The following is an 18,809-nucleotide window of genomic DNA, read 5'->3' as shown; positions in this document are numbered from 1 at the left end:
TACAGCTCAGTCTTCATTATTAGTTTAACTTGCAGAAAAAGACAGCTGTAACGACTCACCCAAATATTCTTTGGCCCTCACGAACTTTTCGGGGAAGGTATTATGTGTATTTTCAGTTTTTCTTGTACCTTGTACAATGGAAACAGCAGACCCTTCACCAAGTACAAACTACAATTCTCAGGAAAGAGGGTTGTCCCCAGTCCCCACTGTTGCAAGGATGAGATGGACAGTCATAAAGGAGAGGAGAATATCTACATGCAAAGAATGCACTCTTCAGCAGCAATAGCCAATGCTAAATGTGCATATATTATTGCTAAAATAGCTGGAAAAATGGCTGTAGAACTGACTAACTGCAGGTCAGAAAACAATCCTTTTAATGTAACTTCATTGTTGGAAAAAAAGACAGTATTTTGAATTTAGAATAAAATTAAAATATGTATACTTTATACACAATTAAGCAAACTTTTCCAACCAGTGTACAGAAAGAAATCTTTCTGTGAACATTCAATTAAATTCCTGTTTGTTTTTTTTTTCTGTTTGACTATTTTGTATGCATACTTGGAAAGTGAATCTTCAACTAATAATTTTGCTTATATTTTAAACTTGATTCTGAAAGAAACATCCATTTCTTTGAGGTAGAGAAACTTGTTGACCTACAAGACCAATCCAGTTCACTCACAACAAATTCTGAGCAGTCTTTGCTCATAACGAGCTTTATGCATACAAATAATCTGCATATTAAGTGCTATTTAGAATAGAACTTTAAATAAATGCAAGGAAAAAATTAAGTTCTATATAAATCAGCCTACAAGGAATAAAATATTTATGAAATACTTCTCTCTAATAATTCACTGGTTTATTTTTTTATTAATCATTACCCATATTTCTCCCAGACTTCAATCTGATACCGTACCTCTGACAACCAGATTCATAGCAAAATGTTGCCGCAGACGCGTCTTTTAAACTCACCTGATTATTAGTTCCACATGTCAGTTCCTTTCTGTGGACTTAAGGAAGCCTCTCCATCTCCTACATGCTTCACTGAAGAGTGTGACAGAGCTGTGGTGCTGGAAAGGAGACAGATGGATACAATTTTATTCAGATCTGAAAAACTATGTAGGACTTGCAATAGAACTCCAATGCACAACTGAGAAGATATGCTTAAAGAAGCCATTTTAACAGTAAATGCAAGTCACTCTTTTAATATAATTGCTTCAACATTAAACAGCATTGCCTGATTAATGATTTTTTGTGACCCTCTAGATTCTGCAGTAACTTTCATTTCTGCATTTATTGTCTTTTACAAATATTTATTTTTAATAACACTGGAATATAACATATATATAACGCTGGAATATAACTGGAATACAACAAATATTTAATAGAGAACCAATGTATGAACCAATGTATAAATAAAGACTCTATAGTGGATTTTTTTTTCTTTCACTGAGCAAATATCAAGGAAAATAGTCATATCTCTTCTATGTTCTAACAGGGTAAATCTAATATAACTTCTGATCTGCACAAGTGCAGCTGCAACATCTAGGTCCCTCTCTGCTACTTCACAATGTGGACTGTGACCCTTAATTAACAGATTTGGACTTGAGCTAAGGAATACCAGTTTATACAAATTTTGTCTGAGAAAGGACTCTCCTGGATTAATAAATTCATATAGCACAGATTAATTAGGCTGCAAAATATTTAAAAATGATTAAAGGTAGTCATTAACATATACAGCTTGTCTAGGATCAGGCTACTTTGCAATTCCCTTCTACCTTCAAATGTAAACAAGATTCCGTTTTCAGACTTAGCACAATTTTTTGATTGTTCTGTGTTGGTTTTTGTTTGTTTGTTTGTTTGTTTTTGTTGTTGTTTGTTTGCTTGTTTGTTTCCACATGCATTAAAATACTGTATTTTTCATGCTGTGAATATAAGTATATTCAGGACAGCTGCAAAACATTGCAAAGAATTACTGTTTTAGAGTAGGCACTGATTTCAAGCAGACAGAACACTCATTATTCCATCTAACAACCAGCAGAGCTAAGGGTCAGGGAAAAAATTGACTAGATAAAGATTCCAAATGCATTACTTTATTTCAGCATCCCACTTTAGTGGGAAAATAAAATGTAAGTTCATCTACATCAGAAATCATACATAGACAGGATATTGGGAAAATGAATTCAATAAACAATGTGAGAAATGTATATTTTTGCCATCTTAACTTAGTTGGCATGCAAAAGGTAACACAGTTTTCACTAAGATGTCAAGCTGCAGCATATGCTTTGCTGGCAACCAGTGGAATACATCCAGTGTATGGACTGGCTTTTCCTCCCCTTAATTTCAGTCAGTCCCGCAAAGACAAAAAAAATACTGTCTGTTGGGCCAAATGATACTTGTCTTCTTGCCATTTTACAATAATAAAATTTCATTCACAGAAATAACATTTGGGTGACTGCCTAATATAGATTGCCCTTCCTGGATACACTTTCATGAAACCATACAAAAAAAAGCTCTGGGTCATCTATCAAGATTGTTCCCTGCTGAGTCTTGCAAGACTAGACAATACTGGAAATGCTAAAAGACTGAAAGACACTTGCACCCACAATTGCCTTTGCAACTATAATCTTACTCATGGTTGAGTAGGTCTTATGCTCTTGCTTCCATTGCAGCTTCTAAGAGGTCCAGAAGATACAAAAATTTAAATTGCTTTCGCTCCAGCCAAGGAAATCTGTCAACATTTTCTCTCAGAAAAAGGTGCCAAAAGAACAACTTTTTTTTTTTTACAAATCAAAGGCCTCTCTTCAAAACTATCATAGTATTTTGCTTAAGCTATTTCCAGAAAGCATTTTTGAATTTTAGCCTGAAATGGAATTTCACTTAACAAATATTGGAAAAGGTCAAATAAAATAAATAAATAAATAAAATTATTTCTAGGTCAAATTTCATAAATCTGAAGTGTTATGTTATAGATTATTTGTTAATTTTTTCTGATCCAAACACTTCCATTTAAGTGTTCCACATTCCACCTCACCCCCTAATCAATTTTTTCACTTAGCTCTATTTCCAAGGCAATTTCCTAGAGGTCAAGTTAGACATACACAGAATATATATCATTTTAATCTGAGCAACAAACTATAAGACATGAAACAGCTAGTGGAGCTAGTAATTTCTCTCTACAATTGACCTTTCAGTCCTCCTTCTATTTCATATTTCTGTTTAATCACATAGCTCAGATTATCCCGACTCAGCTACTTTCTAGCTATTTTACAATTTTTATCAGACTTTTACCATAGTTCTTTTCAAATCAAGCCTGACAAAGTTCAATTTCATTAAAAAATCCTTGAATTTTTCATCAGATTTAAAAATAACAAGATCCCACCATGTTCAGAGGTAGTATGTCCTTTGCTATCCTACAATCACTTTTAAACCCATCTAGTTATAATTTCAAAAACAACATAGAAATGTAAGAAATTAAATGGATCACTGCTGAGATGGCTATTATTTCTCCATAAATACAATAAAGGAGCGATCGTTGTTATAAACATGTTTAAAAAAATCCATTCAAAATAAAATTTGAAGCATTTTTGCTCCTATTAAGAGAAACTTTTTTGCCCCCATTATGAAGCATTTTCACAATTCACGTGGGAGGAGACAATCTAAGAACAGCTTAACTTTACCCCCAAAAAGTTGACTAACACACTTTTTTTCTATCCTCCATCAGAAATGCTGTGTGTGAACAGCTGTGCTCATAAGCAGAAGACTAAGATGTAGAGAGCCTATAACAACAAATTTCGTAAATTTATTAAAAATTGATTACAACTGATTAAAGTGGTTCCTTACACTAAACACAACATTGTATAATCACAGGTGCAGTTTTATAACTTTTCATAGATACAATTACACAACTTGATTTCATCATTTTGTCTGCAGTCAGGAAGTAAAAATATCTTTTTATCAAGACAGGAGATCAAATTCAGGTTTTGCTGACTGTGTAAAGATGAAGAAATAATCAAGAAATACATTAGCTGCTTTGCCTCCAGATTTTTCTTACGCTTCCACCTGTACAATTTGTACCACGGTATGAGAGTTTATCAGTATTTGTCCCCTGTATTTCAAGACTGTCCATTGTGCCAGTATCCTCATTAAAAAATAATAAGTTACTAATAACTTATTATACTCTTTCCTTTATCCAACAGACTTGAACATACAAACCAGAAATATTCTGGTATCATGCAACCCCTCTGGCAGCAATTCATGGATCTGTGGTAGGAATGTAGTGTCCATACATATTGAATATTACTTTATATGCTAGACATCCTGCCCTGGAATGTAATTAAGAAACCTAGTTCCTGGTTACAACTTAAGACGAGATATATTCATACATTAGGAAATCCTCTCTGTGTATAAAAAGGCTAGTCACAAGAGTTTTTTGAAGTTTGATAATCTCTTATTAGGAAAAATAACCTAAAAAACATCAGAAAATAGTTGTTTGGTACTACTGTTCTTTTTCCAGAAAATCATGTTTTCGTTGAAACAAACCAGCAAAGTGACCAACTTGAAATCCCAGTGGTCGAAAACTTCTTGCAAATGATGAAAAGCAGTTATTTTCTACAGAAAATAAGTGTTTTTCCATTAAGTATTTACCATTCAAAGCTCAAGTACCTTTCAAAACGCTTCAGAGGGATAATTTAGCTACCACTGTTGTGAATGTTTTTTTTTGCAGATTCAAATGTAGGTTTACATCAGCGAGAGAAGAAAGCAAGCTCTGTGTCCACAAGTGACCCACAGGAGGACTTGTCCATAACTTCTGAGTTAGGAGATGGAAAATGTATTCCCAAATGCTTCGTTAGTCCACAGTATGGTAAAGTATTTACCCTGAAGTCCACCCCATAAGTAATTGCCCTTTTAAACTGCTAGCTTTAAACTAACAAGTCTTCACTTATAACCCCCATAATTTACTGTGTAAGGTGTCTTATTTTTGCATTAACTTTCATGTTTTCCCAGTATATACCATGAAGCAGTTTGTTTAACATTTTTGAGGGAGAAAAATCTGAGTTGAAGAGTCGTCGTTCCGAGTTACTGAGATAGAGGATGAAAAAAGAGCTGCCACATGGATCACTGTCCTCTATGCAGGAGGGCTACCATATATCACATCTCAGTTGTTTAAAAGAGGCATTTTGACTCTGCAGCCAAGTCATCTTGTTTGCATTTATATCTACAAAAGGGTCTGAAAAAGTTTTAGGAGCCAGCTGTCGTGATACTGCCCTGGTCAGTTAGATGGTTCTTCCTGACTGTATGTGCTCTGTAATATTCAGGGAAATGGGGTCCTATTCTGGGAGACACACTTGCTCTCCAGTGCAAATCTGATACTGTTGTCTTCATGCTTTTATTTTCATTTTATTTTACTTCTGCAAGTCTCGGTTCAAATGACAAAGTGCAGTCACAGGCTGGATGCTATGGCATAAGGGGGCTCATGTAGAAATTTCAGCAGCCTTACAGCTGATGAGGACCTGACAAACCAAAAAGAAACAGGTACACACACACACACACAAGTCCCATCTGGCATTACCCAAGGATATTCCCACTTCATTCTTTAGGAAGGAGAAGGAATAAAGAAGTTCTGCACACTAAACAGCCTAAGAAAGTCAAAATGATAAATAGTGTCTGCTCTTCTGAAATTTTCCATTCACAGCTGATGAAAATGAAAATATTCATCAGTTATCTCTGATGGGGCCTGTGTCAAAGCACAACCCTGGCTGGACCCTCCTGGCCTTCAGAAACTGATCATGAGCCAGAGACCTGGTAGATCTTCAGCACCTGATTACATTGGCAGCTCTTCACTCTGAGTGCATAAGGAAGATGAATATGAAGAGAGTTTTTGAAGAAAACATGGCTTACATGGGGTTGATGCCCCTCACCTCCTTGTAAAGCAAACATTAAGGAGCTGCAAGTTAGTCGCATGGTTCCTGTGTAGCCTGGTAATTGCCGTCTACCAGTGAGTTCCCCACACAGGGCAAGTGGCAGGCTACCCCGACATATATGCTTGATAAAGCACACGAAAATACAAGAAATAAAACTAAGAAGAAAAATGGAAAATACCCTCCAGCTGAGGGTGACTATTCAGCTTTATTTCACTGTGTCAGGAAAGAAATTCACTTTTCTGTTTCCAGGTTTCTTTTTAACATCTCTCAAGCCCTTTCTTCATTGTATTACCTTCGTTTTATATATACTGCCCAATAACATATCACACATGAATATTAAGCGTCAGGGCAAAATCCTAACTTCTCTGCAGTTAATAAGTGTTCTATCACTCAGCTTCCTGGGGCCATAATTTAATTGCTGGATGAGATATGACCAGTCTAAAAAATATGCAGGTGTCATCTCTGTAACTAATATACTCCAAGGTGAACAAAATCATGAAAATAACTTAGTATTAACACTATTAACCTAACATTCCTTTAGCTCAAAAAAGGGCTTGTCTTCGTTAAAATTACATTCAAATGTAACTTATCAAATTGGCAGATCTCATTAGTTAGATTTTGCCTTTAAAATCTAATCAGCATCATGGTCCCAAATCATTTTATGTTCCTTCCTCATTACAAAAACTGCTATTCTCAACTTAATCAGTTTTACTACTTAGTTATATTTCATTAGACACAAAAAAGCAGCAAGATTTGGGCAGTCTATTAAAGAAAACATTAAACCTAGAGCTTGCTTTCAGAGAAACAAAGTGTTCTGCTGGACCCCTAAGAGAAGAGACTGGACAAAACAGCACTCTAACAAACTCAGGAACTGTACCTTGCTATTTATCATTTGGCTTAAAATGCATTCTGTTAAAAGGAGCTCTCAAATTTATTTAAGTGGAATTACTGCCAGTGCTTAATTGAGAGGCACCTTTATTTTTCCTGCTTGCAAACCTACTAAATCAACAGGAGTATCTCAGGAATGCGTTCATACCAAAGACTGATCATTTATCAACCTGACCACTACTAGAAAACTAATGAAAAGAAAATATATATATATTTTTTTTGGAGGCAACGACTACAACAGTGAGCAAAATTTAATGGTTCTCATCTTGGTTTGAAGGCTATGAGATTGCAGAGCCAACTTGGAATTCCCTCCCAACCCAATGAAATGAAATTCACAGGGCCTTATACATGTAGGAGACACATGTAACTGTTTTACAAAGCAAATCTCTATTACTCTGTTTTTATGTTCCTCTGATTACGTAATACATATGAAAAACTGACCAAAATATTTTTGTTTCACGGAAAAAAGAAATTGTCCATTTTTTGTTTAGAACTACATCACAGTTCTGTCCAAATGCATCTTGTATAAGAATTAAGTTTCTAAACTTAATGGTTAATGCAAAACCTGAAATCCCATAACAATACTGTGAAAAGACATTATTCCAATTCAAATTGGTCTGAACTAAGTGTGGTACTAGATCAGTAGCTTGAGCTCCATGAAGCTTGACACCAAGCTTCCATTTTATAATAATAGTGAGAGCTGTCAAATGCTTAATTTGCACCTCCTTAAAAAGGATGATTTTCTAAAAGCACCAAAGGTTAGATGAAAAATCAGGGTTCTACATGTTGGGTTCAGCTCATCACCTGCAGACTGCATTGTTCTGTGCCAGTTCTTTTGTTTAAATCCTTGTTTAAGTGTCCAGCTGTCTGAGCTAGACTATCAGTAGCAGTGTTAGGAACACTGCATTTTAAATGAACATCAAAACTCAGTTCCTGGCTTCTCACGAGTTAGGGGGAAAGTCACACATCATTAAATCTAAACTTTAACCAAGGCTGAGCCCTAAAGCTATCCACACTGCACCCCCCTGGGTCCTGCTTGAGTCTCTGACCATTTCCCAAAGCTCTTTCTCAGTGCTGGTGCAGCAGAAGCTAGGGTCTGACTGCTTAGAGCTTGTCCTAAGGGAAGATTAAAATGATGGGTCTCTTCAGTTCATTTCAGTGTGGAGTCCATCTGATAGTTTAAAAGGTCACTGAGTACTAGTTTGGGTCAACTTGTTTGACTTTGCTCTGAAATAGATAAAAGCATTCAAAACTGTCCCTGTGTCACAGCTGAAGGCAGAGACCAAAGGCCACATGCAAAGGAAACTGCCCAAGGCTACTCTTATACAGGTACCATCTCCGAAGCACAACACACAGAGAAAGACATTTAGGAATCAAATTACCAGTGAGACAGGGTATGTGGTCCTAAAGCCAAAGCTTAGCTACCACACCTGCTGAAGATGTGGGTCCCTTTGCTGCCTGTACTCTGTCAGCACGCGTTGCTGCTGTGGACACAGTGACAATGACATTTGCCCAGCCCAAAAGCAATCTAAACTGTGTACCAGGAACAGATTAGCAAGTTCACATCAGTAAGGCTGACCATGTGTCATCTTTGGCATAAGTCTGCTCCATCCAATTCTTTTACTTGCTAGGAAGTAATACATTTTCCTCATCATCACCATACAGAAGTGAGGAAAACTCTACATTAAAATAGCTCTTACAAAGGGCAAAAGAGATCAGGTCACGGTACTGCTTGAATACAGGAGAGAACACACGCAATATAAACTTCAGATATGTGAGAGATACTGCTGATGTGCCTGCTGCCCAGGAAAAATTTACAGCACCAATGTGGTATGAATCAGTGTGATGGCTGCTGTCAGCTACAAATATCATCTGCATATTACGCACCTACCACATGCAAAATACTCCCACAATGATCTTATTAAGGAGGCTGTGCCATACATCAAAACAATGTTATACCTACAGCAGCCTGTAGGTACTAAATTATGCCCTTCCTACTTATTTTGTACACAGTGAAAAATGACACACTTGTGGGTAAACTTGTTCATTAATTCTGACAGATAATTCAGAATACATGCTCGATACCACAACTTAAGTATCTAAGAGCTGTAGAAATAGAAATGTTTTAAATTTTAGAGAAAAAGAAAGAGGGAAAAGCAAGGGATGACAACATAATTATTTGAGCTACACAGAATTTTAGATGGGTAATAATTAACTGGGTGGTGAGCAGCTGAGAAGAGTGATAGAAAAATCTCACAAGCTTTTTTGAGTAGTATCTAAAAATAAACAGGTCTGAAACGGAAGAGAGTTTTGCAACAATCACTCCTGTCTCCTTCTTCCATCCAGACTGTCCTATGTACTTCAGTATCTAAAATGCAAAAGAAAATGGACACGTTTGAGGACCAGCGTCTGCTTGTTCACAGCCTTGAGATAAGCGTTCATTAAGATGAATGCCAACCTGGGCAGGACAGTCTCCTCATTCCTTACTCCATTAAGAATGCCCAAGTCACAGGCTGAATGGGGAAAGAAGCCCCCGTCCTGCCAAGCATGGACAATATGGGGCCCAAAAGAGATGACAGCAGCAGCAGAAAATCCACAAGATGAGTGTTCGCTTGCATGCCAGAAGGCAGCTGTGGTTTCACCAAGAGCTGGGATGTGACAGAACAAAAGCACTTCCTGGAAGAGCTTTGTGCCATGGACTAAACCTGCTCCTCAGGAACCAAGTGGATTCCTCTCCTCCACGTTTCCCTGTCTGTATAAAAGTTACGCATAAACCACCCTTTCCCCTATTTTTCAAGCAGGGTCAATTAATTTCAAGCAGGTTCATTGAAAGGTCAGGCCAACACATATGGCATGCAATTCAGTGCAGTAAACATGAAAACATTTGTCCTTAATTACCGTAACCCTCAAGTGAAAAAGTAAACGTAAATAGTTACCTACGAAAAATATTTCATTTTCTATAAAAGGAGGGCAGTAGATGCTCACTAGCAATGAGTTTATGTATATGGTTGGTGCTCCAGCCAACAAATAATGTAGGCAATTACTTCTACTGTTAATGTGCCTCCCTAATTTCTGGAGCCTCATGTCAAGTGCTTTGCCCTTTGGCCTCTGTTTTAACAGAAGGAACCATATGTAACCAAAGTGAATCTTTCAGAAGATGGGCCATGGTTTTAACTTGTTCTTGTTGCCAGAGTAGCAATTGCAATGAAATGGAAGAAAAACAAGTACACACCTACTATAAACAGATGGCTAATAAAAATTTGGGGAGCTCTTTCAATACAGAAATTTAATTTAAAAAGACACCTACATAACAAATGTTTGGACATGTGGTCTCCTTTTATAGAATGCTTAAAGATCTGCCCTTCAGTTCAGTAGCTCAACTGTTTGCTACGTTATTGCCTATTATAGGCAGAAGTTTCACAATACATGTACATCCAATAGTTAACCTTTATTATAGGTTATCAGACATTCACGCTATGCATGCAGTAGTATTAACTACTAATGTGCCATCTGCAAATATCGTAATGAATTTGTATGTTAAACATCACGGGTTTCTGACCCATCATCATTAGGCATAGAGTAGTCCTGATGAAATTAGCAGGTTACACTATTCAGTAAAAACATACCTTGGTCCACTGAGGTTTACTCATGCCTGCAAATGTCTGCTCTTGTTTTGTACTTCCATCTGAAGACAAGAACAAATATTTCCATTTCCTCTAAAATGTTGACAGGTAAATCAGTGTTTCAACATTAAAGTAGGTCAGCCAATGTTGCATTATTCAGTGTAGCAACATGACACTTCTAAATGATAAAATATGGTCTAATACAAATTTCAAGTGATACAAGCATATATCTGCTTTCTGCAGAAGAAAAGTTGCTTTAATTTAAAATTGTCCCTCCTCTGTCTGGAAGAAAAATGTAAAGTATTACAAATCAATTCTTTTTGCCTGCCTATCCTCTTCATCCTAGTCAATACCTGGACAAACAGTCGAAATGAGGACAAGCACATATCTGTTCCAAGGAAGCACAAGTGACAGCTGATTTAAAGGAACATCATCAGCTTCAAATATAGACAAGTAAAAGCAAAAAGAAGAATCAGGTAAAACAAACTTCCTGGAGTCTCCCCTACTGATTTAGGGAGGTATAACTAAGCCATTTACTTTATTTTATCTGCTGTTTCTATTTGAAAACTCATACCCCTAGGGAAGTCTCAGTGCTCTACATCATCTATACACAGAAATAACAGTCAGCGGGAGAAGGAAATGAAGTAAAGCCTGCATGTCACCTGCCTCATTTGCAATAATTCTGCATAGCACTTTTAGTCACAGGAAGCTGGATATTTTCAGGAAGTGTTTATCAAACAACCACCTGTCCTTGAAAACAGTACAGAGAAATCAAAATTGTATCTCTAACAAGAAATTAATAAAATTATTTAAACCAAGAAATGCTGTTACAATCTCTTATTCGAACACATTATTCTGTCACAGACTGGTGACACCATGCACCTACTCTAAAGTTTCCTCCATGGAAAGGAACAAGATTGTTAAGGATGCAGACACAGGCCTGGAGTGCTTAGTTCAAGGTGCACTTTTCAGAACAAGAACCAAATTCTTGTACACTTTCTTTTTCTTTTTTCTCATGTCTTCTGCATAATTTAGGGAATTATTTATGAATTAGAAAGATCACTGGGTATTTGTGCACAGGCTCAAACAATAAACTATGGAGTACCCAGCCTGAAATGTCTTTTTTTTTTTTTTTTGGCATTGTAGAAAATAGGTTCCACATACTTGTTCATCTCTATGTTCAAGCAAATATACCAAAATATACAAGAAAACATCCTTGCAAATGGAACAGCCCATGATCAGAGCTGCAGCTGATGGAAGAAAAAGCTCTAGACATGTATACACACGGGAGCACACTTTGACATTTTCTGTACAAAAGGAAAAGATAAAAAAACTGCTGTTGGCAGCATTAAAAAATTTGGCCAAACATATGGGTGAGGAGGCTACTACCAACACTAGTTTTACAACTCACAGAAATTAAGGGGAGGAACTAGCTGAAACAATAATGAATAAAATCACTGATTGTCTTTCTCTTAGTCTTTCCCCAAATCACAAATACTATTTTCCAAAAGCTCATTTACAGCACATGCCAAAAAAACCAAAGCGCTGCATGACAGCATGTGTGCTCCTACATGCTGTTGATACCACACTGGTAAAGACAATAGCCAACTATTTTGATGGCATGGATTTCTACGGGTCTGCCTTCTTGAAAATGAACTCTCCGCACTTAGCTTGATGGTAAACAGGAGAATAAAGATCTAAAACTTCAGAACCATGCTTCTGCATCATTTTCTTCCAACACTCCTATCAAATACCTACCTACTCGAAACCACAAAGATATTTTAACTCTGACCACAGTTGTTAGCTGCACTGAGATCGTTCTTTTATACTCTCTGATCAATCATAACTGAATGCAATTAACATGTGAAAAGGCTTCATTGCTCTATCTGTTCCATTCACTGTATTTATCACAGAATGGTTCTTATTCATTTTTTTAAAGCAGATTCTCTTTCCTTTAGTACACTTATCACAGTAATTTAAAGACGCAAAACATCCTATTTGACCAGCACATTGTCACACAGCACCAGAGTGGGAGCATTTAAAATGCTCTTGACAGCTCTTGCTTCCATCCAGGTGATTCTAATTATGTTGCAGAGCCAGATTTCCTCAATATTTATGGATTGATATATACTATCATAAAAAAAAATGGATGAACAGGTTCAGGTGCTGTTTTTCCAAGCAGGAGTTGGCAGTGTCTGCACTGGAAAATGATAGCATTTGTTTGATTCCTCCCTCCCCCGCGAACACACACATTCTCCACACTCTCTGTGTTGTTGTTTTTGTGTTTTTTTTTGTTGGATGGTTGGTTGGTTGGTTGTTTTTTGTTTGTTTCTTCCTCCTCATTTTCTTTCACTAACAGTAGGGGAACGTATGGCACAGAACAATCACCTCCTCGCTGAAAGAAAACTTATGATAAGATGACATATCAGTTACTAATTTTAATTCGTTTGTTTTTATTGTGTCTTGAGAACACCAAAACAAGATTGTTTTTCCAATTAAAGTGTGAATCTCCACAGAAAACTGACTAAACAGTGACACCATGGGGTGCCTTGCCTGTTCACATTAATTAATTTTCACCTAAAATTACATACCATGCTAAGCATTCCAGCTGCTGCCCCTGTGTAATTAGTCAGGGGGAAATGAAAAAGGGGTGTTTTTCACTTGCCACATCACTAAACAGTAGGGATCAGGGAGCGTAACAGTGACGGCAGCTGGACGGCAAGACCCATCCCTGGGCGGATGGTGGGCTGAGGAGAGGTTTGGGAGTGCTGAGGAGATCTGGAGGCCCTGACACAGTGCCACAGACCTCAGCCTGGCAGGCCGGCGCTGCTCCAGGCCAAGGACAGCTCTCATTCCCTCTGTGTGCAAACTGCTCCTTCACGTGCACTTTGAAACATCCTTAATTTTCACTGCTGTTGATGCTAGGGGACGCTAACCCATAAATAGGAACTTTTCTCTCAGGAGCTCAACTCATTTCTCAGAGTTGTAAGGTCTGACCATGCCATTACCACCCGGGTGTGAGGTGACAGGGCTGGGGCATGGCTGGCATTAAGGCCAGGAATGAGACTGCAGGAAGCCCCGGCCCTGCCCTGCAGTTCACCCTGCACATGGGACCTGCAGGCACATGGCTTAGGCACATCCTAGTTCAAGTCACCACTGTCACACACAGGAGGGTCCCTCCAGAAGGATTACATGGAAGCAGATTTTGTTATACATTATATTCTTTGTAGTTCCCCTCATTCTGAACTATTCCAACTACATACTAGTCAGTGATGCTGCTGTAATGTCTTACCATTTTCTGCTGAGGTATCAGTGGGTCCCCATGCTGAACAACTCTGTGGTCAGGTTCTTATATTTTACACAGAGATTGAATAAAAACTGTTCGATTGCTTCCTAAACTGATCCTTCCCAAAATAGCAAAATAATGCTAAGTGCATATCAAGGTGAGGATGCTGCAACGGATCTAACTTCAGGGACAGCAAAGTTGTTAAGAGTGATCATTAAAAAGCTGGTGACAAACATACAAACAGAGATACATTTGTTTTTCCCATTTATTTAAGTACGAATTACTTGCATTCATTTTCACTAGGGAAAAAAATCAAGTTAGAAATTCAGTTTAAGAACATAAATTAAAAGATATTTCTGGAGATAAAAACTGAGGTACAGATGAAGTTCTGTGTTTTTAAAAACAATTTAATAGTCACATTCATATCCAACTGATTAATTTAAAGGTCTGTTATAACTTGGCTTTACCAGTAAATTCGATGATATCTCTGATTCAAGTAATTTACAAATCCAGAACTGAATTAATATTAATTATTCTAATTTTAGTCATATGAATGAATCCCAAATCAAGACTTAGGGTCCCACTAGATTTGGCATTTTACACACTAATATGACCCCCAAATCTCTAACATATATCTTAATATGCTTAAACATAATTAAAACAATAAAATTAATAAAAGATAAAGGTAACTATAAAACAAAAGCAGGCTGCAAGATTTTTTTTCCATATAGCCAACTGTCTTTCTCATTGATCCTGATCTTTATTTTCCCTCTCTTTCAATGGAATTTTCAGTCCTCACTTGCTTAGATGAGACCAGGATGAGGAGACAGATGAGGAATTCTATAGGCAGCTGGCAAAAGTTGCAAAATTGTCAGCTCTTGTCCTCGTGGGGGACTTCAACTTCCCAGACATATCCTGGACATGCAATGCAGCTCAGAGGAAGCAGTCTAGGAGTTTTCTGGAGAGCGTGGAAGATAGTTTCCTGACGCAGCTGGTTAGTGAGCCTACCAGGGGAGGTGTCCTGCTGGACCTTCTGTTCACAAACAGAGAAGGAGTGGTGGGAGATGTGGTGGTCGGGAGCTGTCTTGGGCAGAGTGACCATGAAATGGTAGAGTTCTCTATTCTTCGTGAAGTCAGGAGGGGGACCAGTAAAACTGCTGTCTTGGGCGGAGTTTGTGCTGTTCAGGACACTGGTTGGCAGAGTCCCTTGGGAGGCAGTTCTGAAGGGCAGAGGAGTCCAGGAGGGCTGGGCACACCTCAGGAAGGAAATCTTAAAAGCTCAGGAGCAGTCTGTCCCCATGTGCCCAAAGACCAGGCGGCATGGAAGAAGACTGGCCTGGCTGAACAGAGAGCTGTGGCTAGTACTTAGGAAAAAAAAAAAAAAAAAAAAAAAAAAAAAAAAAAAAAAAAGAGGGTTTATGATCTTTGGAAAAGAGGGCAGGCCACTCAGAAGGATTATGAGGATGTTGTAAGGATGCATAGGGACAAAATTAGAAAGGCCAAAGCTCATCTGGAGCTCAATCTGGCTACTGCTGTTAAAGACAACAGAAAATGTTTTTATAAATACATTAACAGGAAAAGGAGGACTAAGGAGAATCTCCATCCTTTACTGGATGCAGGGGGAAACTTAGTGATGAGAGATGAGGAGAAGGCTGAGGTGCTTAATGCCTTCTTTGCCTCAGTCTTTAGCGGCAATACCGGATGTTCTCTGGATACCCAGTACCCTGAGCTGGTGGAAGGGGATGGGGAGCAGGATGTGGCCCTCACAATCCACGAGGAAATGGTTGGTGACCTGCTACGGCACTTGGATGTGCGCAAGTTGATGGGGCCCGACGGGATCCACCCAAGGGTACTGAGGGAACTGGCAGAGGAGCTGGCCAAGCCACTTTCCATCATTTATCAGCAGTCCTGGCTATCGGGGGAGGTCCCAGTTGACTGGCGGCTAGCAAACGTGACGCCCATCTACAAGAAGGGCCGGAAGGCAGACCCGGGGAACTATAGGCCTGTCAGTTTGACCTCAGTGCCAGGGAAGCTCATGGAGCAGATCCTCCTGAGAGTCATCATGCAGCACTTGCAGGGCAAGCAGGCGATCAGGCCCAGTCAGCATGGGTTTATGAAAGGCAGGTCCTGCTTGACGAACCTGATCTCCTTCTATGACAAAATGACGCGCTTGGTGGATGAGGGAAAGGCTGTGGATGTGGTCTACCTTGACTTCAGCAAGGCTTTTGACACTGTTTCCCACAGCATTCTCCTCAAGAAACTGGCTGCTCTTGGCTTGGACTGGTGCACGCTTCGTTGGGTTAGAAACTGGCTGGGTAGCTGGGCCCAAAGAGTCGTGGTGAATGGAGCCAAGTCCAGTTGGAGGCCAGTCACTAGTGGCGTCCCCCAGGGCTCGGTGCTGGGGCCGGTCCTCTTTAATATCTTCATCGATGATCTGGACGAGGGCATCGAGTGCACCCTCAGTAAGTTTGCAGAGGGCACCAAGTTAGGTGCGTGTGTCGATCTGCTTGAGGGTAGGAAGGCTCTGCAGGAGGATCTGGATAGGCTGCACCGATGGGCTGAGGTCAACTGCATGAAGTTCAACAAGGCCAAGTGCCGGGTCCTGCACCTGGGGCACAATAACCCCAAGCAGAGCTACAGGCAGTCTTATGAGGAGCAGCTGTGAGAGCTGCGGCTGTTCAGCCTGGAGAAGAGGAGGCTCAGGGGCAACTTTATCACTCTCTACAGGGACCTTAAAGGAGGCTGTAGTGAGGTGAGGTTTGGTCTATTTACCCACGTGCCTGGTGACAGGACGAGGGTGAATAGGCTAAAGTTGCACCAGGGAAGGTTTAGGTTGGATATTAGGAAGAACTTCTTTACTGAAAGGGTTGTTAGGCATTGGGATGGGCTACCCAGGGAAGTGGTTGAGTCACCATCCCTGGAGGTCTTTAGAAGACGTTTAGATGTAGAGCTTAGTGATATGGTTTAGTGGAGGACTTGTTAGTGTTAGGTCAGAGGTTGGACTCGGTGATCTTGGAGGTCTCTTCCAACCTAGATGATTCTGTGATTCTGTGAAAAATTAGGTCGTTTTTCACAAGCTTCAGAGGCATTCCACATAGTATGCCTAATCCAATTCTTACTTTAACAAGCTGGACAATTTTCTTCAAACGACTTCAAGTTCAGTCAGTATCAGAAGTTGCTCCCTGTGCCCGACCTTGCCCCGCTAAATTACTGTGAAGCTTGGTACTGACCTCAGTGAACCTCAGATTTCATATACTGCTTGAGAGGTCAGGGAAGTTAAAGCTGAACCTTGAATTTAGTGATCCAGTTAAACCCAGAAAATGATCAGATCCAGTTGAACACTTCAAATCTAGACCCTGCCTCTAATGATAAGAAAAAAATCAACCTATCCTTGTTCTGACTACACACCAAGAAATATGAATCCAAGCTTAGTTTGCAACTGACACCTTTCAATTAAATCAGATAAACTGTGAGAATAGCACCTCTACATTCAGAAATGCCATCAACCAACACACCTGAGGTGCCTATAAACCATGATGTTGATGCTACACAGTACCTTCCAGATTTCCCTGCATTTAAGTTATAGTCCATGTGGAGCAGTAGCTGCTTTGAATATCTCAACACTTGGGCACCAAACATGAGGCATCTCATATCAGTTCCTTGAAACTAGATGCGTTCAAGAAATCAAAGGCTGGGTATGCCAAAAAGGGCACTGAAAGTCATTTTGGAAAGGTAGGCCACTGTGCTTTAGATCAGGAACAGAAAGAATAATATTGAAAAAAAGTTATGTTAACTCTTTCATAAATGAGGTTCACTCAAGTGGGCTGCAAAAAACATCATCTGCCCCAAGGAAATGAAGTCAGCACGCTGATCATGTTCTGCCCAGAGCTGACTTGTTTTCAGTGCACATCTCTAGACTCAATGCCCTGGGTTATTATTTGTTTTCTAAAACTATTCTCAAAAGTGTTTTTCTGAAACCTGTGTCTCTGGCTTTCTCAGGATGACACAGTACTGTGCAAGACATCATGTCTGATTACATCAGTCAGGCTGCATTAGGCTGTGTCAGTAACGACTGCCAGTGGGACTGATGTAACTGCGTGTGACACACCATCACACGGGTTCCTCATCCCTGCCATATGAGATGGATTTGGGAAAGGAGAACAGGAGAAAGGAAAGTCTCATACAAAAGACAATAAAGTTGAAAAAACCTACTCCTGTACTCCTTTTCCAAACCAAAATTGATTGAAAAACATTCATTAAATTAGGGACTAAAATAAGAATAATCAGGTGTAAAATGTCCCTGCGGTCAGGTGTGCAGATATCTGTGTTGTGCTGAGTATATCTTTTTAAAGAGTATGAAAACTGCAGGACAGAGCCCTTTTGCATGTAAGGAAGTAGTACTGATTTAAAAGCCTGCACAATCACCCTTCCAACACTTCAAGAAGAATGCTTTCCTCTAAGAATTCTGTGTATGTGAGCACAGCAGGTAAAGCCTGCTAAAAGCAGTCTAACACTTGGACACTTCTGGAAAACTGTAAAAATTAGGTGGATCCTAAGGGCTTCTGGTTACTGTTGTGCAATTAAGTATGATAGTATTATTAATCTTCCAGTCACTAACAGATTTCTAAGAACTCTTCCTGTGCCCTTCTGATTCTTTTGGCAGTGGCACAGGACCAGCCAAAGAGTTTGCTTCCCTCGGTGACTGACAGGGGATTACGGTCCGAGTATGCCCAGGCTGCAGAGCAGAAGCCAGGGAAGCTTGCAGTAAGAGATCTTTAAAAGCCTCAGTCTTTCAGTACTAATGTAGGCTTCACAGATGAGATTTAAGCTACCTTCAGCAATGCCAGCATTACAGAAGCCAGCACATTATTTGCCAGGATACATCCTCCCCAACCCTCAAAAAATGAGGCAGTCATGAGAATCCAAAACAAATCGAAGCCTGGAAAGCAGCTAGGACTTTCATATGGTACACAGCAGGGAAACAACAAAATAAAACAAAACAAAACAAGCTTCTTTAAGCTTCTTTCATAGCAGACCCCTTTCTTAAATCCCACATGAAACTGAGACCAAAATAATAATAATAATAATAAA

At 39.3% G+C, this 18,809-nt stretch overlaps 1 protein-coding gene and 1 long non-coding RNA gene across 3 annotated transcripts in view; one reads left to right on the top strand and one right to left on the bottom strand.

Moving 5' to 3' along the window:
• The window catches only part of LOC311443743, a 28,698-nt gene extending 17,444 nt beyond the window's left edge, over positions 1 to 11,254 (top strand). Inside the window, exons 2-3 of the long non-coding RNA XR_014697441.1 lie at positions 4,724 to 4,861; positions 9,156 to 11,254. This is a non-coding gene — a long non-coding RNA (uncharacterized lncRNA). The remainder of the gene's footprint in view (positions 1 to 4,723; positions 4,862 to 9,155) is intronic.
• TENM1 (teneurin transmembrane protein 1) overlaps positions 1 to 18,809 on the bottom strand; it is a 1,172,023-nt gene that overhangs the window by 753,307 nt on the left and 399,907 nt on the right. For both annotated transcript variants that reach the window (XM_084534131.1, XM_084534133.1), the window contains one exon: positions 970 to 1,067. The gene's annotated coding sequence lies outside the window, so the exon portion shown is untranslated. The remainder of the gene's footprint in view (positions 1 to 969; positions 1,068 to 18,809) is intronic.

Source organism: Aythya ferina (assembly GCF_964211825.1).
Source record: "Aythya ferina genome assembly, chromosome: 13".
In the NCBI taxonomy this organism is placed as follows: Eukaryota; Metazoa; Chordata; class Aves; order Anseriformes; family Anatidae; genus Aythya; species Aythya ferina.
Note: the sequence above shows the minus strand (reverse complement) of the source record. Positions and strands in the feature narration are given on the sequence as shown.